At 38.0% G+C, this 25,527-nt stretch overlaps 1 pseudogene; it reads right to left on the bottom strand.

Annotated features, from left to right (window-relative positions):
• LOC110306652 overlaps positions 1-22,776 on the bottom strand; it is a 62,408-nt pseudogene extending 39,632 nt beyond the window's left edge.
• Between the last annotated feature and the right edge of the window lie 2,751 nt (positions 22,777-25,527).

Raw genomic sequence — 25,527 nt, 5'->3', positions numbered from 1 at the left:
TGAGAAGCACCTGAAAAAATGTTCAGCATCCTTAATCATCAGGGAAATGCAAATCAAANCAACCCTGAGATTCCATCTCACACCAGTCAGAATGGCTAAGATCAAAAATTTAGGTGACAGCATATGCTGGCAAGGATGTGGAGAAAGAGGAACACTCCTCCATTGCTGGTGGATTGCTAGCTTGTACAACCACTCTGGAAATCAGTCTGGTGGTTCCTCAGAAAACTGGACATAGTACTACCAGTATTTCCAGCAATATCTCTCCTGGGCATATACCCAGAAGATGTTCCAACTGGTAATAAGGACACATGCTACACTATGTTCATAACAGCCCTATTTATAATAGCCAGAAGCTGGATAGAACTCAGATGTCCCTCAACAGAGAAATAGATATAGAAAATGTGGTACATTTATACAATGGAATACTACTGGGCTATTAAAAGCAACGAATTTATGAAATTCTTGAGCAAATGGTTGTATCTGGAGGATATCATTCTTAGTGAGGTAACCCAATCATAAAAGAAGTCACTTGATATGCACTCACTGATAAGTAGATATTAGCCTAGAAACATAGAATACAACTTCCAAAACACAAGAAAGTCAAGAAGGAAGACCTACTCGTAGATACTTCATTTCTCCCTAGAATAGGAATTAAAATATCCATGGAAGGAGTTGCAGAGACAAAGTTTAGAGCTAAGACGAAAGGATGGACCATCCAGAGACTGCCCCACCCCGGGGTCCATCCCATAATCAGCAACTAAATGCAGACACAATTGCATACACCAGCAAGATTTTGCTGAAAGGACCCTGATATAGCTGTTTGCTGTGAGGCTTTGCCAGTGCCTGGCAAATACAGAAGTGAATGCTCACGGTCAGCTATTGGATGGAACACAAGACCCCCAATGTAGGAGCTAGAGAAAGTACCCAAGAGCTGAAGGGGTCTGCAACCCTATAGGTGGAACAACAATATGAACTAATCAGTACCCCCAGAACTCGTGTCTCTAGCTTCATATGTAGCAGAAGATGGCCTAATTGGCCTCATTGAGAAGAAAGGCCCCTTGGTATTGCAAACTTTATATGCCCCAGTACAAGCGTAAGCCGGGCCAAGAAGTGTGAGTGAGTGGGTATGGGAGCAGGGCAGGGGGAGGGTATAGGGGACTTTTGGGATAGCATTTGAAATGTAAATGAAGAAAATATCTAATAAAAAACAAGTTTGAAAATAAAAGAAAATAAAAAGGGTAAATATTTCATGGCTTCCATCCTTGAGATCAAAGAAATCTCGTATTTTCACCCCTGAATTGGAGGTCACTAATTGAGATGAATAATGTTCTGCAATTACTGAATAATGCAGAATATGCTGAGCAATACATCTATGCTCAGTTTGCACGGCTCCTTAATTAGCTTTAAGGATCAAACTTATCCTTGCTGATATTTGACATTTGAGCTTTAATATTATCTAATTCAACCCAAGTGTGTGGTTTTAAATTTGCTTTGCAAATAGCATGCTTTTCAGGTTTGCTTGTGCAGCAATATTTTGATTTCAGCTGCTACATGATCTGTCTTAAGAATCCTGGCCAGATAATTCTTAGCCACAAAAGTGGAATAAAAAAAAATCTCTAAATAGATCAATCAAAAATACCAGAATATATTTATCTAACTTTAATATTTTTCTAAGTATCATTTCTGAGTTTTGATGGTATATCAAATAAACACATGTAATTTAGCTTCCTCCAGGAAAAAATAGATTAGTTGTTGTGAATTTCATACATTTAAAAATATATGACCTAGGGTTTCCTCAGATACAAGTCATTGAGATAAATCTCAGGGGAAATTCAAATAATGTTGAAATTGAAATCATTTTGCTGCTTCCCATTGGTATCAATGAGAGAATATAGGAATGGAAAGTCATTACAAGATGACTAGTAGGAAAACAATATTGAGGAAATTATGGAGAATATAGCAGAGAATCAAGCAAATTATTAAAAATAAAAGAATAAATTAGAAACTCAGGCAAGGCTGTAGTCCAATAACCAACAGTCTTTTCATAGTTTATTTCCTATTTTTGTGTCTCTTTGCTCCCAACATTTTCCCCTTTTGAAAAATATCTTGACATGTGCCGGTTTGTATAATGACAATCCACATTAAAGCAGTCATTAGGACCAAGACTATTCTACATGCTGCTAGGTTATTATAAAGTTCCACACCTGCCTAATTATATAAACGACTCTTTCTTCTATAATTACATTATCTCTTTCCAGTGACAGATTCCATCTTGCTGACTCAGTCTTGCTCCTATGGAGGAGATTGCATCTGTTGCCACACAGTGAACACTTATTGCAATTTTGTTGACTAAATATTGAATAATTTATGTTAGTTTTTGCCAGTAAAATTATATATAATGCAAATGCATATATATTTACATGGAGAGAGAGTAGGTGACTCAACATCAGCAGCTGTAGTTAATGAAATAATTATCACTTCCCCAGTTTAATGTCTCAGTTGTGATTATGGCAATAGCATAGCAAAAATAAGCAAATAAACATTAGACAGCTTTATAGAATTTTATTCTATTTCTGCAACTGTCAACTCTCTTTACAATAAATTTATTCAGCAATGATAGAATGGAAGGGCCCCATTGATCAGCTCAGAATTAGAGCTGCTGTGTCATTAATGAGTCCAAGATTTTTTAAATTATTATTATGTATCAAAATAATTCAAGAGAATCCTGAGGTCTGTCAGGTCTTATTTTGACACTAGAAATACTGGATAGTTGAAATATCACAGCTCCAGAAGAGGCAGTAACTCAAACGGGTTGACACCACTTCTGGATGAAGTTTCCTTCTACTTGGTTTGTACTTAACAGCAGTAACATGTGAAGTGTAATTCAGTTTTAGAGGACCCCACATACACTGACTCACACTGGGTATATTTTATGATGAAAACACTGAGAGATTTGGCATATGTCCCAATCAAGCACATTTTAGCTGTGTCATGTAGTAATATTTGACGCCATGAACAATAAAATAATTAAAGCTATACTTGGGAGTCAAGTAGGTAATAAAAGAAAAATAGAAGTTACCATATTGGCAAGAATGACTATTTTTATTTTTTAATGCTTATATCTCCAAAGAGTAGTAATAAATACATTTGTGTGATAGCTAACCTTGGTTGTTAAAAAAAAATTTAGGGGCAGCAGACCTCATCTTTGTATGTCTGTGGGCATGTTTACAAGAAGGTTGAAGTGTGTGACAGTATAAGTTGGGGATATGTTAGACAGTGTAGGTTGGGAGACAGCCTGTCCTACATGTAAACAGCACCTTCCTACAGGCTGCAAAGCCAGGTGAAAAGAAGATACAGAAGCTGCTGCTACTGTGCAGAAAAGCACCTCTCATTTTGGGGAACATGTATGGATGCTGCCATTGTCCACTGATAGTGAACTCTAGCTTCTGCCCTTCAATGTAAACACAGTACTAACAACTTTCAAGGAAGCTTGCAGTCATTTGGCACCTGATAGGGACTACTGAGGCATGCGGCTTTGTGGAATGAGCAGCTACCAAGAATTTTGTCTCTCTATCATGCAGAAGACCACTATTGGATTACCCAGCAAGCCATTCCTCTGAGTTTTCTAGACAGTGTATTAATCAAGCCAGCTCATTCAGTCAACCGGGTCCCAAGGGAAGGAGGGAGGATTGAAAAGACAAAACAATTAGACAAGACTAAAACATGACTCCAGTCAGCACTGAGGCTGAGGCAGCTTTATTTTTCTCCAGGCTGCTTTTACACCAGTCTAGGTTCATCCAAAAAACATGGTCAGTTCTTAGATCAAAGACAAAGTAATCAAGTGAAGTAGTAAACAAAGAGATCACATAAGAAAGTAATAAAGCAAAGTAGTAAGCAAAGGGATCACTCAAGGTAATAATTAAGTAAAATATTACGCTAAGAGATCACATAAGGTAGTAATTCAGCAAAGTAGTAAACAAAGACCCATGGTCACTGTTTCTAATTTTCTTACCTGAGCCTACTTCCTTGTCTGAGCCCAGTGACAAATGCCAAATTACTAGAAGTGGCAACAAAAGCTCTCAACAATATACAAATACGTATACTAGATCTACTCATCTAGATATTACTAACAAAATCTGAATGCCTAGAAACTTACTTTAAGTTATTCCATGCTCTCATGAGCAAAACTATAAATGTTTAATACTTATATCCACAACTCAAGAAGAACAAAGCAACTAAGGGTCCCAGCTTCATAGCAGTGATGATTCAGTCCCCTCAAGGCAGAGGCTTAAACACATTAAATTACTGAAGAAATGAAAGAGAGAGGTGGTGGATATTAATTACATTGAGACTAGTTGCAGCAGATAGCTACGTCGTGATTCTGTGGTAAAGCTTACACCAACCACCAATAAGACTGCGATTCGAGACTTCATGTATACAGATACTTCATGAGCAGATACTAGAGGAGCAAGTAGGAAGCTGTATCAGGTATCTCCTGTTTGTCACGTCAAAGTCCTTCAGAGCTGTATTTTATTCTAGCAGTTTTTATATAGTCAGAGGTAGGCATACTGCTTTTCCTCAACCCCATTTTTGCTTAGCCATTCTGATGCAGAGGCAAGGAAACATTAAAGTAATCAGAAAGATAGTGGATGAGAGCTAATGGATACATAACTATTTCTTGTGCAGACAATTTTGAAGTGTGTTAAATGTGTGTCTTTAAAAGGTCTGTAGTGTGCTTGGTCCCTAGTTATATTCAGCTGTAATCTAATTGATAACAGACTGATTGCTTTTTCCTTTTCTCTCTCACTTTCTGCTTATCCACTCCTTTTCCCTATGTTCCTTAGAACAAATAACAACATGCAAATAAACTATATGCAAGCCACTAATTGTGCTGGAGGGCTAGACACAAGCTAAGTTATGAGGATTCCCTACCCCAAACATTTTTTTTAAAGTAGAAACATAAATCATTGTAATTATTGTTCTTTAAAAACACTTTTGGAAATAAATGTAAATATAGTCTAATACATTTTAAAAATAGATTTTGCTATTCATGGTGATAGAGAATATTCTTTAAGTATCTAAAATATAATTTGAAAATATTTTTAAAAGACATGTGTAGTTTATAAGTATATAAAATGCTGGAGAGTTTACAACTATGTATTTCTGATTTTGCTAAATAGTCCACCTAACTTTCAACTTACTTTTCTCTCTGCATCATTTCCCTACTAGTTTCTCACTCATTTTAGCTCACATGAACCACGTGAAAAGCTTATATATGATTTGCTCAATTGTATATAATATGTGCATATCAAAATCAATATACACATACAAAAGCACAGGAAAATATGTCAGTTAGAAAAACTTTTCAGGATGATTAAAATACAATATGTAGTGAATTTCAAGACAAAGAGTAAACCTGAGGAAATATCTCAAGACAAATAATAAATCTTCAGAAATACTAATGTGATGAAAATGGGTAAAATTACTGTAAAGATCCTAAACAGCTATTTAAAAAGCTGAAGTGTGTTAGTTAGGAAAGAGCTTATAAAGGTAATTTCTTCCTCTACTGGGAAGGACTCAGATAACAGCATACAATGTATACTGTGGAGTTGGGGAGAGAGAAGAATGGGGTATGCCTCAGACTAAAGAAATCAAAGAGCAGATTAGCACAATTCTGCTTCAAGGGAGACACAATGGTCTCCCCTGATGATAGATATGGACATATATGAGATCTGAAAGGCAGACGTTGGAGTTGGGATTTTGTCAGAAAGTGTGTTCTAGAGACATCATATAGTCTCACCAGAACTGAGGGACCAACGTAAAATCTGAATAAAGGCCAGATGGTGGGTAAGAGTACCCTTTCCTTATAAAAAGATCTGAAGATGTCATTGAGGGGCCCTGAGAAGCCACAAATATGTCCTCAGAGAAAAATCTAGGCTTTCATGGCAGCACCTGTCATGTTAGGATTTGCTCTGATATTCCTTCTCCAACATCATGAGGCGGTAATCCTGGTGGATCAATAAAAGGTGGCCAGCAAGAAGTAAAATGAGAGGAGAGGAGCCAGCCATAGGTAAAGTTTCTGCCTTACAGCTCATTCTTGCTGAGGGAACTAATTAATATAAATTTGAGCCAATATGTGGAGTCAGTCATGCTCCTTTAAAAGTAACTCTCAACATTAAGGATATGGGTAGATTTTTCATGCAGGGACATTAGAAAATTTCCCCAAATTAATTTTAAAGAGATACTAAAATATTTTCTAAAAATTTGAGCTGGGGAAATACTCCTTCTGGTTTCTGTCTGCACCAGGAGCTGATCATATGATACAGCACTCGGCAAACAAATACCATTGGGACAGAGCTGGTCTCCCAGGAGTGCTGACACACCTGTGAGCACAGGTAAGACCACCACATCTGCTCAAATTCCTAGCCAAGAGGGTCCCATCCAGAACCATCAGGACACAGGAACCAAAGAACAGCCGGGAATAGGATCCTTCCTGTTTTGGTCTGCACCCTGGAGCTGACCCTGTGCCACAGCTATCCATACTCAAATTCCTTCCACAGAGAATTCCAGTTTTCCTCTTCTACCTTTAGGAGCTTTCTGTAGATCTTTAACTAAGCCTAGACTCCATCAGCACTTCCTACCATATGTCCATTCAGGGTACCCAGATGCCATGTAGCACTTACAAACATGTGCTTCCTCTATCTGTCTTTTGCCATCTGAACTATTATTTATTCTAGCAGTTTTTATATAGTCAGAGGTAGGCATGCTGCTTTTCCTAAGATCAGGAAAATAGTGATACACTTATTAAAAGTTATATAAAATCTTTCTTTTACTTTGGTACCTACATGCCAGCCTGGTTGAAGATAAGATTTTTGTTACTTCACATTTCCTCTCATGAGTCTACAGATAAAATTACAATGTTAAATAATCCTAGAAATACCTGGCAGTTTGAGTACCAATTATTAGACCTACACACGGAGCTTAAATTGTCAGGTGTGCTAATTATGTTTCCATTGCTGTGACAAAACAAGAAAATCATATTATAAGAAAGAAATAATTATGTTGCCTTATGGTTTCAGATGCTTTGGTCCACTGTCAGGTAGCAAGTGCTGAAGCAGAGTATCTAAGTGAGAGTCCCACCAGATGAATTCTGTTTCTGTTCATGCATGGCAGCCAGGAGACAAAAAAAGAGAGGGAGAAAGGTGGTGGGTCTCAGTTTTCTCTGAAGGGAACATCTTGCTCAGCCCCACCTCTTAAATTCTATACCAGTTTTCAAAAGGATCACAGTCTGGAAGCCAAGAAATTATTATTACCCAGGCTTTTGAGAACATATAAGATCTAAACTGTAACATCAGAAAATTGGAACATATAGTCATGGATCTTATAGATCTTAGTCTATGTTAGTGTGCTGACAACATTACTTTGCAATAACCCACCTCATCATATTCGTACCTTTACAGTGTACATGGTCTTTCTACATAGAAGTTTCTCATATTGGAATATCTTTCCTTGTTTTGTGTCTTTACCCTGACTAGTTATGAATTGTTTATTGATCACTATTAGGACCTGAGACAACAATCATTGTACTTAATGGGCATACTTGGATCCATGGAAGTTTTTCTCTAATATCTATTTAATTATGTCTACCTAATCTCCTTTTCTCTTCCTGAACAAGGTTCTGTCCCCTTAATATTATATAACTCTCCATATATTCTATACCTGTATATTTCTTTCTCAGATCTTTGCATTTTTATCTATGCTAATAATTCTAATTAATATTCTCCCTTTCCACTGTTATGAACTTTTGAACTTAAAGCTGGTATAATTTACATTCCAAAATTCACTTAATAATGCATTGGCTTTTATCCTCTATGAATTAAAATTTATATTGCTCATACTATATCAGAGTACAGCTTTTAAAATCCTACCTATGTCTCTCCTTTGGTTGGACTCTAACCTGATTTCTATTTTTCTGGTTCCTCTCATATAGCTAAAATTTAACCACTGAGAAACACCATTGTCAGTAGTATTATTGATGAGTGAGGCCTCTTCCATTGTGTGTTGAAGTGTTTCGGGTGCCAGATTGGCCTGTTCTAGGGTAGAAAGTCTTCCTGTTCTTTAGTGTCTTGGTTTGCTTTTTACTGCATGGAAAAAGCCAACACAGGAAGGAGAAGGTCTATTTGATTTATGTTTCCCTGTTACAGTATATCACTGAGGGATGTCATGGAGGAAAATCAAGCAGGGACCTAGAAGGAAGGGTTAAAAGCAAAGGACATGAAAGAACAATGTTTTTGGCTTGCTCCTCATGACTTTCTCAGTTTGTCTTCTCATACAATCTAGGACTATCCATACTGTCTGGACCCTTCCACATTAATTATCAATTATGGATATTTTCCAAAGACTTGCCAGTAGACAATCTTGTGGAGGCAATCTTCCAACTAGGTTCAGATAATTCTTCTAGCTTGTGTCAAGTTGACAAGAAAATTAAAATAATAAATAAATAAAGTAAACAATCAACTAACCAGCATACTTAATATCTAAGTGCATCTAATCCTAAAGAGTAGGATACTTGGCTGCCCTTCCAACTATGTTTGTGCTCTGTGCTTGTGGAAACATTAGGCCCCCAAATACACCCTGAGCCATTTGACTTTGTTTTTATTCTCATTTGTTTTCTTTCATATAATAGCCTTGCAATGCAGGGTCAATTGAAGCTAAGTAGATGACCCACAGTCTTTGTATTTTCATCATTGCCTCTTCCACCCTGGTTATTGGCTCGATAAACTTGTATCATTTTCATTAGCCTTAGCTCTGGAAAAGACACACTTACCACTCCTTACCTGCTTATACATTGTAGCAGCTTGGCAGGAGAGTGATAAATGAGCTCAAATTTAAAGTAGAGGAAGCAACATCTATCAAGTCAGGATCCTAAGGAGAAGCTCTGCTCTTTACATTTGAAAATTTAAGAAAATTTATTGTGGTTCTCAGCTGTCTCCTACTTTCTTGTAAGATCCACAATAAGTAGAAAAGTTTCCAACATTGATGAGAAGAAATATGTGATAGCACAGAGAAGACAGATCTCATACATATTCATCTCCTTCCAGATAATTAGATATAATTGTTCTGGGAGATGACCTGTGCATTAACATTGCTTTAGAAGTTCACTATGTGATCTACAGTCAGGGTTGAGAATCACTTCTACAGATAAAAATAGGCTCATATTATTCAGCTTTCATAAGATTTTATGGAAGAGTGCTTTCCAAAGTACAGTTTTAGAACCTTGCAAAAAAGAACACATATAGTTTTGGGAGCTGACTCTTAGCAGAAAGTGGCTATCATCTCTGCAGCCATCTCGGGCTATTTACTTACAGGTTGGTACTTTTCCACCCTGATGAGAGACTTGTTTTCCTAGCATGATGTTTTTGCAAGTAGCCCACCCCAGCTGAGCACACGCTGATAACATTCTGTTTTTTTCTCAGACACATCCTGGACTTGTGGTTAAGTGTTTCCAGCTGCACTCCTCAGCTTGTGCTTATATAGCCATAGTTGCCTTTCAATAAACGAGACTTGATCAGACAGTCTAGTCTCCATTCTTCAAGTCTCTTGCCCATCCATTCCCACTCTCTCCCTTGAAGAACACTGCTGACTGACCCGAGGGCTAGGTCAATATAGTACTGCTTAAAATGTAAAACCCTCGTTCTCACATAGTTCTTCAAATCAGGTTTTTAGGAACAGACTAAAATGGTCATTTTACCTGGATATAAAGATCATTATTATGCAATCCAATTTTTAGAGAATGATAAGGAGAGAGCATAGTTGCCCATATAAAAACACAGGCTAGGAACACAGGTTACATTTGCTAGTTCCAAATGAAAAGCTTCTGTTCAAGTTTGACTACTCATAGAAGCCAGATGATATAGATTCTTTGTGAGATTCCCATTATGCACCTCAGTCCCACTCATCTTCCAATCCCTTCATATCTGACCTTTACCCTTGCAACTTCACTTCCCTCAAATAACACACACACACACACACACAATCACAGTGCCCCACAGTATAGCCCTCTGTCCACACATCCTCACTTGCAAATGTTCATTGCAATGAGTCATTGGTCTAGTTCAGGATCTCTGGCTTCTGTGATACCATCAACACTGGATCTTCACTAGGCCTCTTCCTGATTATCCTGTTGTTGCCCTGTGCCATGGAAATCCTGCAGCTTTGGATCAGCAGTACTGTCCCTTTCATGTGTCTCCACCATTTGCAGATGATATAAAATTTTGAGTAGGCCTACTCACAGCCCTGGGCTATCTGGGCCTGGGTAGTAACTGAGCTGATCAGCATATGAGCTCTCTCTTATCAGCACCACCAGGTGAGCTCTGCAGCACTGCTCCAGCTAGTCCAACCAATGCTGCCATCAGTAGAAGACAGTCAGTACTCCTGCTATCATGCCCTTGGACCAACTTTCCTGTACCCACACCTCCAGAGCTAGTTACCCTGTGCTACCCAGTGTAGAGTGCTGCATTCTGCAAGGGGCTGTACCAGCTCTCAACCCTCTAGGCTGGTTTACCAGTGCCTTCATCATCAGGGCCAGCTCTGCTGTATTGCCCAGGTGAGGTGCAGGATTTGTTCTCCTGAGTTCTGCAGCTGGTGAGGGGCAGGGCTAGTTATCCCATGCTCATGACTTGGGGGCAACTTTCCCAACTGTTAGAGGTAGCAAGAGGCTCACCTCTGTACCAGTGTCAGGGTCGCTCTCCAACACTCATGCCCTGGGGTTGGCTTACCTACACCCCCTCCACCAGGGCCAGCTCCACTATGCTGCCTGGGCAATGCACAGGGACTGCTACTGAGAATGTTGCTTCTGGTGAGAGGTGGGGCCAGGTCTCCATAGCCCCATAGCCAGTGAGGGACAGAGCCAGTTCTGCACAGACCCTTGGCATTCACATGGTCCCTGGTGGCTGCCCCAACCAGGGATGTCCCCATGTTTTCTAGTGGTAATATAACCCATGGACATAGAAACTGACCCCTGCTGCTCCACAACAACAGACTCAGACATGGCCTTAGGCTGGGACTTCACTATGGCCCCAGGTAACAGGGCTGGCACTCACAACAAGCTACTCCTCTAGTTCCATCTCTCCTCATAATAAACTGTTCCATTTCTCTTTCTCTCCATCTGCCCACACATACTTACACATTGTGTACCTGGCAGGCCCCTGGGTAACATCCTTTGACAAGCAGGTATCTATGGCCTATCTATACTATGTTAGAGAGTAGGTCTGTGGGTGCCATGGTGGTCTGCAGGTCTCTGTCTTTCTATCCCATGTTGCACTATGTGGTGTTAAGCAGGGTTCTGTGTGTCCACCTATGCCATGCAGGGGTTGGGGTCAGAGGGCAGGTCTGTGTGTGTCTTTCCCTGCTTGTATTGTGTGTCATGGCAGAAGGCAGATCTCTTTCTGTCTTCCTCCTCTTGTGCTTCATGGCCTGGATTTTATTTGATAACTAGACCCCCAAAGTTGTCTTTTGACCTCCACCATACAAGTTATGGTACAAGTTATGGTACACCATAACTTGCTCACACGCATATCATACGCACAATAATAATAATTAATGTTAACAATATTAATAACAAACAATAAAATAAGTTTACATTTAAATTTTAAAAAGAATTCTCAGAACCTATGTAAAAGTACAGACCAGGCATGATCATGAGAATTGGTATATGCTATGCTATATACCTGTGCTTCGGTAGGAGTAGGAAGGTGAAAATAAAGGCACTGGAGGTGAGATCATAGGCAGATGCCTGGGGGTTTCCTGGCTGCCAATCTAGTTCTAGTTTCAATGAGAAAGCCTGTCTCACAGAATAAGGTCAAGTGTGGTAGAGGAGGAATCCTAGAATTTTCCCTTGCCTTCCCTGCATACATACCTGTACACACACAAACACACACACACACACACACACACATGCATGACTGCACATCACCACTACCCAAAATACAAGGACAAGAGAGTCTATATGGAGGCATAGCATAAAAGAAGTGAGAGAAGAGAGGTGTAACATTCACGTGTCATCAAACACACAACTAAAAAGCTAGAAATCAAGAGAACACGAGATCAAATAGGTGGTTAGTATCATTATTTTTTCATTCATATTGATCTTTAATAAAAACTATTTTTTGTCTATAATGTTCATACAAACTTACTATGAGATATCAGAAACCATTTGAAAGCATTATTTTGAGCTAAAAAATATGTAAAGTGATAACAAGAAAGTAAGTTCACTTCCTGTATTCTGTTCCCAATTCTTGTCCCAGTCACCATATCAACTGAATCATCCAAAGACACTATGAATGTTTCTATTATGGGGAATTGTCAGTGGTGGATCTATGCCTTTGTTTACATTCTTCATCTTTTGGTGATCTGGTTTCAATATCACTCTAGTTATAAAGTCATTCTCTAACTGTTCACAAATGAAAATTGATCCTTCTTTTTGCCCCATAGTTATGATATATATCTTTCCTTCAGCACAGTTATTTTTCGCTAATTGTCATTAGATATGTTAGCACATTGAGAGCAAGGCCAGAGACATCTCACAACTGACTCTTAATTACTTATAAGGGAACCTGGTACATATTGTGCACTTGCTGAGTATTGTAAAGCAGCCCCCCCCCAACAAAAACATTGTGTCCTAGAGGGAAATGCATAAAGACTTAGTGTTCCAAAGGGAGATGAATCTCATTAAGCTCAGGAAGTAAACAGTACAAAAGTTCAGGATGCCCCTGAAACTGAACAGATTCATTACATTCCTCTCTCCGATGTCTACATGTTGCAGGATTTTCCCTGTCCAATTAATTTAATTATTTATACAAGAAGCCTGTGATTGGACATGGAAAAGGGAGGCGGAGCAAAGAGTGGCAGAGACAGAGGCAACAGGTAGGGAGAAGGAAGCAAGATGGAGAACGAACAGGATGATACAGATTCAGGGTAGCTCTAAATAGCCACAGGGAAATATAATATCATATAAGGATAAAATAATTGAGGCAACTTGCCTAATCTAGGTGGGCAGCTTGTATCATTATCAATTGACTCTGAAATTATTGTGTGGGCTTCTTGTGAATTGAGAATTTGTTGATATATAAATCTGACTGATTATAAGCTTCTAGAATTTTGCTTCTACTGGGTTGCTGGGTGTTGTGGCAACTGACTGAGGGGTGGGTGGTCGTTGCATGGAGCGACCTGCCAAGGAGTCTTAAGTGAGTTGGGTACAGGCGTTTCGGGAGCTCGGAGCCAGAGAACCCGACGAGTTGAGAACACCCCAGTGGAGCCATGTGTCCCACTGGTGCCCAGCATAGCGCGGGAACTGCTGTTCATTTTTAGTATTTCCCACAACATCTACATAATAAGGACTGAGAGACACTATTAGACCAGGTGAGTTTTCTGGAAGAAGCAGATGATCCAAGTTGCCTGAACAAAGCTGAAACATATCAAGAGGCCCGAAAGAGGCTAAAATCAACAGAGTGATCTAGAAAGGAGACCCTCCATATTGTTGAACTGTCCACAAGTTGTGCAGTGAGCTCTATGTCATCCATATTGGGTTAGGCTTTTGATAAAGATGCTGCTTTTGAGCTATTTCTGCTCCCATCGCTGTAACCATCACCCATATTCCTGTCAGTAATCTGAATTTAAAAAGTTGGTTCATCAGTTGGACTTTGAGGCGATCCTTACTGTGGTTTGTTGTTGGTTCCCTATCTGGGAAGATAGATGTTTGCTTACCTCTCCCTAGGAGAAATGTCACATAATGCTGGGAAAATTGTGGCATACATTTATTCATTGAATCAGTTCAGCAGATGGTAATTCAGTTGTTTCTCCAAGGCTAGTAAACACCATGCCCCCTGTGTTGAACCTCATCCACATTTAGAAAAAGAATGTAACAAATGGAATAATCAAGGGAAGAAAAGAAACTGAATGTTCCCTAGAAACTTTTCACACACAATTATATCTTGCAAATTTTCACTTATGTTTTTGACAGAATAAACAAAGTTTGCTAGTTTACAATTTAGTCTCAAAAATGAAGTACTTCACAAAAATCCCTTAGGATTTCTGGTTTGAACTATTTTACATGACAGAAGAAAGGTTATTGTGTTTATTAGACAGGAACCAATACATAGCAGATCTGCCACCTTCCTACAAAATAACCTCAACCCAAGTTTTATCATTTGCTAGAACATGGAAAAATAATGCACACATGTTTTACTTGATCTCAGTCGTTTGTATTCTGAAGTAAATAGCCTCTGAAATTCAAACTAGACTAAATCCAACTTTATCACAGGTGTCCAATCTAATTGCATGGGGAACTTGCATTTCCCCACAGGAGTAAGTGTGTCCAAGATAGACTAACTGTGAAGAAGGCAATATCAGTCAAACATATATTTATTGACCATCTTATATATGCTAAATACTAGTCATATGTTTGGGGATCTTTCTCTAAATGTATATCAGGGGATGAGGCTTAACACAGGGGGCATGGTGTTTACTAGCCTTAGAGAAACAACTGAATTACCATCTGCTGAACTGATTCAATGAATAAAATAATGAAAATAATACCAGCTTAAAATAGTCACCTTCCTGCTTTTAGGGGGCTTGTGAGACAGGGAACAGAGGTGCTTATATAATAAGAAGAACATGAGTCAACAGCATGAAGCTTCACATTTCATTAGCAAAGGTTGTAGATTAATGAGATCTACCATACCACTCTCTGGCAAGCCGAAACCTACCAAATACACCTCCTGCTTTGACATTTTAATGTATTTTAGTTCTGGAATGAATGATCCTCAGACTTTATGACTTGAGTTATCACAGGTAGGCCTCTGGCTGCTATGTCTCTTCGTTTATCCATTATTTCCATAGTTTTGTTCTAGCTGTGTGATTAACCTTTCTTCATCACCACAGGGACACTTCATAAATCTACACATTATAGACACAAGCTGGCCAGGTAGATGAGGTACATTCTACTAAAAGCATCTCTAGATGTAGTGAATTATAATAGTGAATATTTGGTAGGATATATGTTTGGGGTTCAGAGAATAACAGGTGAGGTGTACTCAAGGAAGTAGAGAATGATGAGCTTTAAAGAACTGTTAAGCTTCTCCTTCAAAGTTCCTATTCCAATAATTAGTCAAGGAAAGGCAAATATACCTCACTGGTGATAGAACCAAAGGAAAATGAATGCTGCTGGAAGTTGGGAAACTGACATTTCAGAGGAGTCATAATGTTGGATGAAAATGTGGCATATGAACTAAGTTTTGTAGGAAGGAAGGCCAGAGGTTAGCTGGGTGAAGAGAGATTGCTTCAGGAAGAGGAATTAAAATAGTATGTGGTCTGGTTTGTGAAAGGCAGGCCTGCTTAATTAAATAAACGAAATCAGTTTAAAGGGAACTGTGAGGAGCAAGATAGGTTAGAGTGGGTAATTTCCAGAGGAAATCCTGTCTAGGACAAGAAAGATTAGGGGTCTTTATCTCAGGGCAAATGGATAGATTGAATCACATTAATGAATGTGCAGTGAATGGCCTATCACTGGAGCAGAAAGAGTAAAAATAAAGAAATGAGTGAGAAATCTACAGAAAACATCTTAGAAGATAGATGATGGTTAAACAAAAAGGGAAAGTTTCAGAAGAAAGTGGTCTGATGACAGATGACTGGAGGGTTAAGCTACCAGACTTGGAAATGAATTTGGTGTGAGCAGTATTTGCCTACAGCTGCTGCTGATACTGTGCCTTGCCTGGTAGGATGAGTCCAGTCTCTACTACACTAAAGAACAGAAGCTAAATGGGTGTTGGTTGTCAACATGACAAGCCTTGAACCAATGAGGGGCAAGAGTCCAGGCAAACCTGAGGGAATATCTAGATTAAATTAACTAAAGTGGGAAAACCCACCTTTTCTGCAGGCAGTACCATTCCAAGAGCTGTGGTCCTGGATTGAATAAAGATGGAAAGCCAACACTGCAGTAGCATTCATTGTACTCTGCATCCTGACTTCAGATAAAATGTAACCATCTGCCACAAGTTTCTGTCCCCATGACTTCTCTGGATGAATGGCTGTAACCTTGAACTTTGAAACCTAATAAACCTTTACTTGAGTTGCTTTTTGTAGGTTTCTGTCCAAACAGGAGAAATGTAGTCAGCCTGGTTCTGCTTCTGTCCTCAGAGTATCCAAGCACCACTGTATACCCTGCAGGAGTAGAAGGAGCAAAGTTTATCTGGGCAGATGGGTCCACAAGAACTCAGCCAGCTTTAGTGCCCAGAAGAAACAGCCTTCTCCAAGATGCTTATCAGTGAAACAGCTCTCTTTTATTGGGCATAACAAGGGCTATAAAAACCTTGGGGAGTGGGTAGAGGATGTTTAAGGTAAGTGTACATTATTGGCTGGTATTGAGGTGCTGGGAATGCTTCATTTGTTTGAAGAAGAATTCCAGGAGCTAGCTGGACATATCCTTATAGGGAAAGAGGAAGTTAAACCTGTGATTTAGCCACCAGGCTATGTGATGACCTCAAGGATGGCAAAGGTGGGGGTCATTCAGGCTACATGCACAAGGACATGCAGGCCCACAATCAAAGAGGGAACAGTCCCAACTCCTGTAGGTCTCAGGATGAGATTTTTGGGGTTTGGGCATGTCTCAACCTTACTCTTGCTCCATACTGGCTCCTCTAGTCACACAGCTTTTTGGCCCCACAGAAAGTAATCTATACATCAGGCTACTTTGCCCTGTGGTGTGTGTGATCTTGTTGGCTTTGTTCTCTAGAAAGCCTAGATGATTAACAGATTATAAACTACATTTTAAGGAGAAACTATGTGAAAAGAAATTGAACAGTTTTGAGAATGGCATCCAACTGCTGAGAGACAAGTGAGAGGAATTAAATAACATAAGTGTGAAAAAGCATCACTGTTGAAGTTTTCAGAAGCATTTACCAAAATGTAGCTTATGTTATGAGGAAATAGACTCAGAAAGGAGCAACCAGATACATTTGTTCTATATAGTCAGATGGTTCCATTGACAGTCAGTTGCAATGAAAGGGTTAGCTTAAGGGTTCAAGGACCACCAGAATTTGCCTGAAAACTCAGCAAAGTGCTGTATTCAGTTCTAGTTTTTCAGCTGGAATTTAATAGTTGTGTGACATTGGACAGGTGTTTAATCAATCAAGATATGTCTCTAATTACTCTTTTTTTTTGTTTTTGTTGTTGTTTGTTTGTTTGTTTTTGAGACAGGGTTTTTCTGTGTAGCCCTGACTGCCCTGGAATTCACTTCATAGACCAGGCTGGCCTCGAACTCAGAAATCCACCTCCCTCTGCCTCCCAAGTGCTAGGATTAAAGGCATGTGCCAACACCACCAGGCTTTTTCTTTTTTCTTTTCTTTCTTTCTTTCTTTTTTTTTTGTTTACTACTCATCTTTAAAATGGAATAACATCTTCCTAATGGCATTAATGGAAATAACACATAAATATACTTCTTTTTAAATTAACTACATCACAAATCCCCTCCTGGCCCCTTCTATAAATATTCTTATTTAAAAGTTAAAGAAGTTTTTGTATTAATGGTTTGTTATTTTACCTGACAGTTAGTATTGTGTTTTTACAATTAAATATAATTATTAATAAACAACCAGTGCCAAAAGAACTAGAGGGATGAACACTAGACCAGTGTCCGATATAAACAACAGGCAAATTTACAGGGAGCAGTATGTTCAAGAACAAGTAAGATAAAGTCAAAATTGTGTTTGTCTTTGAAATGTCTTCTAGTTGCAGAAAAATACAACAGTGGAGCAAATGACAATAGCAAGAAATTATCTTGCCAAGAACAAGAGTTCAGAGGAGGGCTTCAATGCCTCTCTCCCTCCCTCTCTTGTCTTCTTCCTTCCCTTACTTCTTTCCTTTCTGTTTTAGTCTTTCCCCTTTCTATTCTAGAAGGCTTTGCTTTTAATGGTGTGAGATCTGACAGCATTCTCATTGTTTTAAATTGGGCATATATGTATTGTGAACTTTTTTCTCCTCAGATTTTAATATCCAAGATACTTTCTTGAAAATTGCAGGAATGATCCTGGAAGAAAGTGAAGATATTGGAGTAAGGAAAGTGTGCCATGATTACCAATTAAGTATCTATGAAAATTTTGTACACATTCATTCCCTCATTCTAAGACATTTACTTTCAATGTAATATGTATACACACAAATATCTTCTATTTGTTGCTATATATACAATAATGAAAGATACATTTTAGTGAGAAAACATACTTTGCTGTCTTAGTCATTTTTCATGTCACTGTGACCAGATATACAACAGATATGACAATATAGGGAAAAATTCATTTTTGGCTCAAGGCTTAAGAGTGTTCATCTCTGGTCATTTGGCACCATATGCTTCAGAAGAATATTACAACCATAGGAATGTGATAAAAATGAGCTCCTCCACTTCTTGGTGGACGAGAGCAAGAATAGGGAAATACATGAAGGAGATAGAGTGAGCTATGGCTCCAAGGACATACACCCAGTGACCTGTTTCTTCCAAGAAGCCCATCTCTTTGCCTTCCACCACATTGCAATATTAATATCATATGAATCCATCAAAGGAGTAATTTATGATTAAATCAGAGCCTTTGCATCCTGTGTTTGGGAATACCCTCACAGACACACCCACTTTTGACAATCAAAATTAACCATCACACCAACTTGAAATAATTTTGACAATAAAAGCAAAGCAGAACAATAATAAATCTTTTGTAAAGGAATCATTTTGGAGAATATTCATTATTCACTTAATACACGTTAATCAAGTACATGTTGTGGTTAAAGTATGAGCTACCCCAGTAGTCATGGTTTAAATGTGAACTACCCTAGTAGTCTTACTTGGTTCCTAGCTGGTAGTGTCTTGGGAGGTTTCAGAATCTTTGGCAGGTATGACCAACACTGGCAAAATAGATACCAGAAGGTATATCTTTGAGGGTTGGACCTATTGTCCTTTCTTGGTTTCTGTTTCCTGTTCATAATGAGGTGGAGAACTACTCTACCACAGTGATTCACTGTGGGAAAAACATTAAATAGTGTCAAGGACTGTAGACCGAAATCTCTAAAACTGTTAACTTCAGAAAAGTTATCTTCCATTGAGATATATTGCCAGGTATTTTGTCACAAGAATAGAAAAATGGGCTTGGTATGACTAAGCTTGACTGTCTGTGTTAAAAGTTTGGAACTGGTTTTCAGGAGAAATTTGAGTAGGTTTTCAGAAGAATAAAAGAGAAAAACTAAAATGGTTTTAGACCATTGTGTGGGATCTGATATTGATATACATATATATATGCTTATAATATTGTATGTAGAAATAAGAACTCTTTCTAGAAGTCACACAAATTATATCATAGCAAATAATTTGCCTATATTTGTTTGTTCCCTGAAACTGTGAGAGGTTGAGTGTAAAAGTGATGAACTAATATTCACAGCAGAGGAACTATTAAGGCATTATAGTCTTTGGGTAGTGGCACCATTACTGCTGAGCACCTTTAGGCAAATTACAATGAGTCTCAGAAACAATAGTAGATTGGAATAGATTGATGAACTTGTAATATGCTCAGAAAAGCCTGTGTTAGAGCCGAAGAAGCATGGTTTCTGAAGAGCCTGTTACCATTAAGTAGAAACTACCTACTTTGGATTAAAACAATAGAAAATATGCCTTGAATAATTCAGAAATTATTCATGCTCCAACCAAGGTAGGTTCATGGATATGAAAGACTAAAGCCATTTAAGACTTTCCCTTGAGAAAAGAATGCTCTAGGATACCCTGCTCCTGCAGATTCACCTAAGTCATTTCCCAAGCACCCCTTTCCCTATGTTCAACCATTTAGGCACTGAAAAGCTAATGTGCATACAGTTCTTATAGATCCAATTATTGCTCCAGCTGCTAGCAGACCATAATATTTTCTACATAATAGTTTTTCAGGAATACAGAATTTGAAAGTTATGGGATCATGAAGGTTTCGACCCACATTTCAAGGAAACAAATAGGAAATGGACACTATGCGGCATGTTTGAAGCTCCTACAGACAGTCTCTGTGTGCTGAGTATGAAGCTTTAAGGTACATACTAGGCTGCAATGGAGGCCCCAAAATGACAGAAACACTGTAAATGTGGATTACCGCCCAGTAAAGGCACAAATGAAATACTGAACTGAAATGGAACCTGAAATAGTAAGTTAAAGCAACACTCTTCTTCGTTAGTTTCTTTGTGAGGCTATTTTATCAGACTCTGAGAAACAAAACTAAGGCTGGCATTTGAGGCACAGAATAGAACTATATGGCTTGAACTTGAAATATTTCCCCATGGGCTCATGTTTGATTCCACCTAGTGGTGATTTTTGGAAGGTTGCAGAACCTTAGCAGATGGGGCTTATTTGAAGGTCATTGGGGGTATGGTTTCCAAGGTTATTTCTATTCTCTAGTGCTATACTTATTATTTTCTTATCAATCATGAGTTGAAGACTATTCTCCATGAAATTCTCCTATACCATGGTTTTCTCAATGTTAATATTGCAGAGAACTCTGATCTGAAATCTCTGAAACTGTGGGGTAAAATATATTACTCATTCCTTGCTATGTTGTTCTTACAGGGATGTTTGCCATAGTTGTACAAAAGTAACGGAAATACCTAATAAGTGTTCATCTTATAATACAGAATTAAGTCTGTATGCTCTTAGAGGTGTGTATAAGGAAACCATTCCACATACTGAAACTGTTATTCTCAATCACTCCTTGGATGACCTTTGCCATGTTTCAAAGAACTTCTCCTTAAGGCATTCCATCTCTTTTTCACCTTCACTACTCTGTTCAATTCAGTAAATCTTCAAGGATACCCTGGTCAATTTTTACCTAAGGTTGAATGGAGGTCAGTGACTCTGAAGTCCTTCCCAGGAATCAGGACTTTTTCAGTGGAGTCTTTTGATAGAAAGCACAATAAGGTCTCCATGGGATTTCCAATCAACATTCATATTCACCAGTTCATGCCAATGAAATTCAAAGTTAACATTAATAAATAGAATTCCTAAGGTATAACATTCAATTTCCTCAGCATGGCGTTTAATACTTGCTATAGTTTGCATATAGTTAGAATACCTCCCTGCAAGTTTCTTGTATTACAATCCCAACTCATTGTGCAAAAGTAATTGTTATTCTTTTGGATATTAACAGGGATTAGCTTTTTCACAGTACAAATTTACTTACTTGTGTAAGAAAAAGAAAAGAAATTAAAAAAAAAACTCATAAAGAAACCAAACATTAATTCTTTTATATTTACCCTTCTTTCACTGGAACACTACACACCAGTATCCATGGGATGAGGTTAAGCTGTCACTTAGCTATTGCAGTGTTCCAAATTAATACATACCAAATCCAGAGCTTCACTGTAATTATCAAATTTCTTGTTAATATCTATGAAATAAGTTAGGCCAACATGTAATCTAAAAGAACAAAGTTGCGCACTGACTTAACGAAAGGATTTTTTTATAAGATAATTATTTTTATTTTATACGAAGAACTGAAGACAAAAAGTGTGTTTTAAAAAGTTTATTTGAATGGACGAGACAACTCTTACTGCCAAGCCCAAGTTCATGAGCTTGATCATAGAGACCATATAATAGAAGGAAAGAATTAACTCCTACAATTGTCCTCTAGCCTTCATGCAAGCACCATAGTATTCTTGGGCTCATGAACATATATGTAAACAAATGTATGTTATGCATATATGTAACCTATAAGAGGTGCTGAAGGCACAGATAAGCAGTTAAGAGCATGAACTGCTTTTACAAAGTACCGGAGTTCAGTGCCTAGGACTCACATCAATCAACTCACAAATACCTATAACTCCACTTTCACGGGAATTCAGCACACTTTTCTGGCTTCTACAAGCACTGCCCTTACCTGTACAACCCACACTCAGACACACATAACTACACATAATTTAAAATTAATAAATAATAATAATAAAAGATTATTTGAAGAAGCTAAGAAGATTACTCAGTGGGTACATTGCTTTTTTTGTAAGCAAAAGTAATTGAATTTGAGTCCTCAGTATTCATGTAAGTAGCAAAGCATGGCTGCAGGTGCCTATGATCCCAGCACTAAAGATAGAGGCCGGTGAGACAGGTGTCAGCCCAGCCAAAATCTCCAGCTTGCATTTCAGTAAGAAACTGTCTCAGAGCTGAAAAGATGGCTCAGTGGTTATGCGTGCTTACTGCTCTTCCACAGGACTTGGGTTCCAGAAACTGTATGGTGACTCATAAGCCCTTGTAACTCTGGTTCTGGGATCTGTTGTCTTTTTCTGGCTTCCAGACTCATACTCATAAATGAAAAAAAAAAAAAAAGGAAAGGAAAGGAAAGAAAAGAAAGGAAAGGAAAGGAAAGATAGACTCTGAACATCCTGCTCTGTCATTCAAATGCTGGCTCATTCCTATGCACTAATGCATACACAATACACACACAAGAGATGGGGAGAGGAGCGGGTACTGCAGAATTTTTTCTGCCCCACCTTTGACCATTCAGTTCCTGGATAAAAGACCCACGCAACCTCTATATTTACAATAAGCCTTAAGCAGCACACGAACTGGGAAGATATTGACCCTCTATGCTATTAGAAATTACTTTCTTATCAATAACCCAGAATTACTACTTACGATTTTTCATCTGGGCTGCTCTTAACTCCAATTGGCTGGCCCTCAGGAACATGTTCTCTTAAACTCACGTAACTCATAGTGACTTACTCATCCTCCTAGTTCTCCTATGATACTAAGCTGGGGAATCCTTAATCTCACCTATGTGTCTATGTCAGCTATTGGCTGTTGGCATCTTTATTTATCAGTCAGAAATAACTTGGGGGCAAGGTCACGTATTGTCACTTGGGTCTACATGCTGACTCCATGTCTTGGGGGACTGCATTTAGTATTACAATTCACAGCAAGACCAAACCTAAACAGAGTGGGGAGAGGGAAAGACTATTTGAATGCCATTTTATTAGTAAATTCTTATGTTCTCTTAAATGATACAAATAAGTGACTAGATGTTACTCTGATTTGTGTAATTCTGAAACAGGACAGTTCCAGAATGACATTTTAGCATGTTCTCCTATAAAATATCTTTCTTTGAGCCATTAATTGATAAACACAGAATCTAATTGTTAAACCAGATTTAAGTGTACTAAATTGCAGCATCTCCATAATTAATTTTCTCTGAAAAGATATGTCACACTTTATTAAAACTGGGTGTATTGTGCCTATGTTTCACAACTGAAGTGTGTAGTAATTCATAAAGAGATTTAGTTTATGTCCTTACTGTACTTACCTCATGTCCTTGAAAATTAATACATTCACTGTGTTATATAGGTATATGAATGAGTACCACATTATGCAAGAACTATGAACTAGTCACATTTCAAAGTGAACATGTTTGCCACCTATAGTTATGTCAAGATGAAGACATATGTGTATGTGTGTGTTTGTATACACACATGTATATGTTATTAAAAAGAACCATAAGTGGTTAGAGTGGAATTTTTGGGCAATTGTGTTGCAGCTCTTACCTTGTCAGAATGGTATAAGCTTATGTTTGGAATATGAGAGACAAGAAGGCTTTGAGCAAAGGAATTGGGAATCTTCATGCATCCCTCAGAAACAAATATTGAGAACTGATTATGCTCTAACTCATAAAATTCCTTCTCCTTGTACTGCCACTCTGTTATAGCTAAATATATCCAGAAGAAGGGTGAATAACCAAGTAACTAGTGACAAACCTGCTTTGAAACTCAAAGAGCCCAGTCCCAACAATCTCCAGACAGGAAACAATATGCAAAATTCAAGCTTTTCCCCATCGACTGTGAAGAAATAGTAGAAATAACTGTCCTCTTTCCCCTTTGGTTGATAAGAATAAATATAGAAGTGATCCAATTTCGTGTTAATAACAAATCAATATCTATTAATAGAAAAATCCTACTCAGCACTGTTTTATTGGCTTGAAAATGGATGCTCAGAACCATATGACTAGAATTAAAGTCCAGCTTCTCAAATGTAAGTTTGGTATCTATTAAAATTATAATCAAAGTACTAAAGAAGTCAATTCATATCCATTCATTATAATTGAAGATGTACATTTTAAAATGTATTTTATAGTTATCACAGAGAAATCTGCATACATATATGTCATTTTGTCTGTAGCATATTTGCATACTTGTATTTGCTTCAGCATTTTGTCTTTGCAGATGGTACCTAATTCACAATGGGAAGGGGGGAAAGATTCATCTGTTTTCTTTTCAGTTTAGCTTCTTTATATATCTTGAGGACACATAGCATTCACAATTGGCTCAGGATAAAGAATCAGTATTTTTGGCCTTTTTCCCTCTCAGCTGCTCATTTTATTTTTTATACCTCAGTTCTCAGTCATCTCCTCTTCTTCAGTGGAATAGAGCTTCGTCGCTTCACTTGCCATGTCTGACATATTTGAATAAATGCAAAGTTGCTTCTTGAGACAATGTTAACTTTATTTTGAATAGTGGTGACCTTCCCTTTCATAATCATAATTCATTTTCCCCAAGTCATTCCATTTGAATGTTGAGACATTCATACTGTTGAGTCTTTACCAAGCCCAAATCCAGGTACTAAATTATTGACTCTATTCTAACTTCTAAAATGAAACAGTAACAGTTAAGTGCATATCCATGTACAAATACAATCATATGTTAACTAAGGTTTGTAAGAATTTTTTATTTTATGTGTATATGTGCATCTGCTTATTTGAAAGTGTACCACATATGTGGTATGTGCACATATGTATATTTGCAGGTACCCCAAGGGTCCAGAAGAGAACATTGAATTCCCTGGGTAAAGAGTTATAGGTGTTTGTGATCTAACATGTGAGTGCTGGAAACTGAACCCAGTTCTTCTATAAGAGCTCTTAATCAATGAGCTATTTCCCCAGCACCTTGTATAACATTTTCATCCAATGATGGATCACATACTAGAAGGCGGATCTCACAAGGTTATAGTGATGAATCATCTTCACTTGTGTAAATATACCATAAAAAAATCCCCTAGCCATACATTTCTCAGAATCTATCCCTGTAATAAAATGTTTTTATACAATCTTGTTGAATGTTAGAATTTTTAATTTGTTAGTTTGATATTTTGACTTATTAATTAAAATGTCTGAATAAAATAATGTTTCTTTGTATAGACAAAAATGTCAATTTTCTTCTAGTTTGCTATTGTATTATTTTCTTACTCAAATTCTCCATTTGAAAAATAAGAATGTCTATTTCCAACTCTGGTCTTCAAAGACACATACACAATAGAGCGCTTATGTTTTTTGTTTTTGTTTTTGTTTTGTTTTGTTTTGTTTTTTGGTTTTTCGAGACAGGGTTTTTCTGTATAGTCCTGGCTGTCCTGGAACTCACTTTGTAGACCAGGCTGGCCTCAAACTCAGAAATCCGCCTGCCTCTGCCTCCCAAGTGCTG

This window comes from Mus caroli, chromosome 12, assembly GCF_900094665.2.
Source record: "Mus caroli chromosome 12, CAROLI_EIJ_v1.1, whole genome shotgun sequence".
Taxonomy (NCBI): domain Eukaryota; kingdom Metazoa; phylum Chordata; class Mammalia; order Rodentia; family Muridae; genus Mus; species Mus caroli.
The sequence above is the reverse complement of the archived record's forward strand: the minus strand, read 5'-3'. Positions and strand labels throughout refer to the sequence as shown.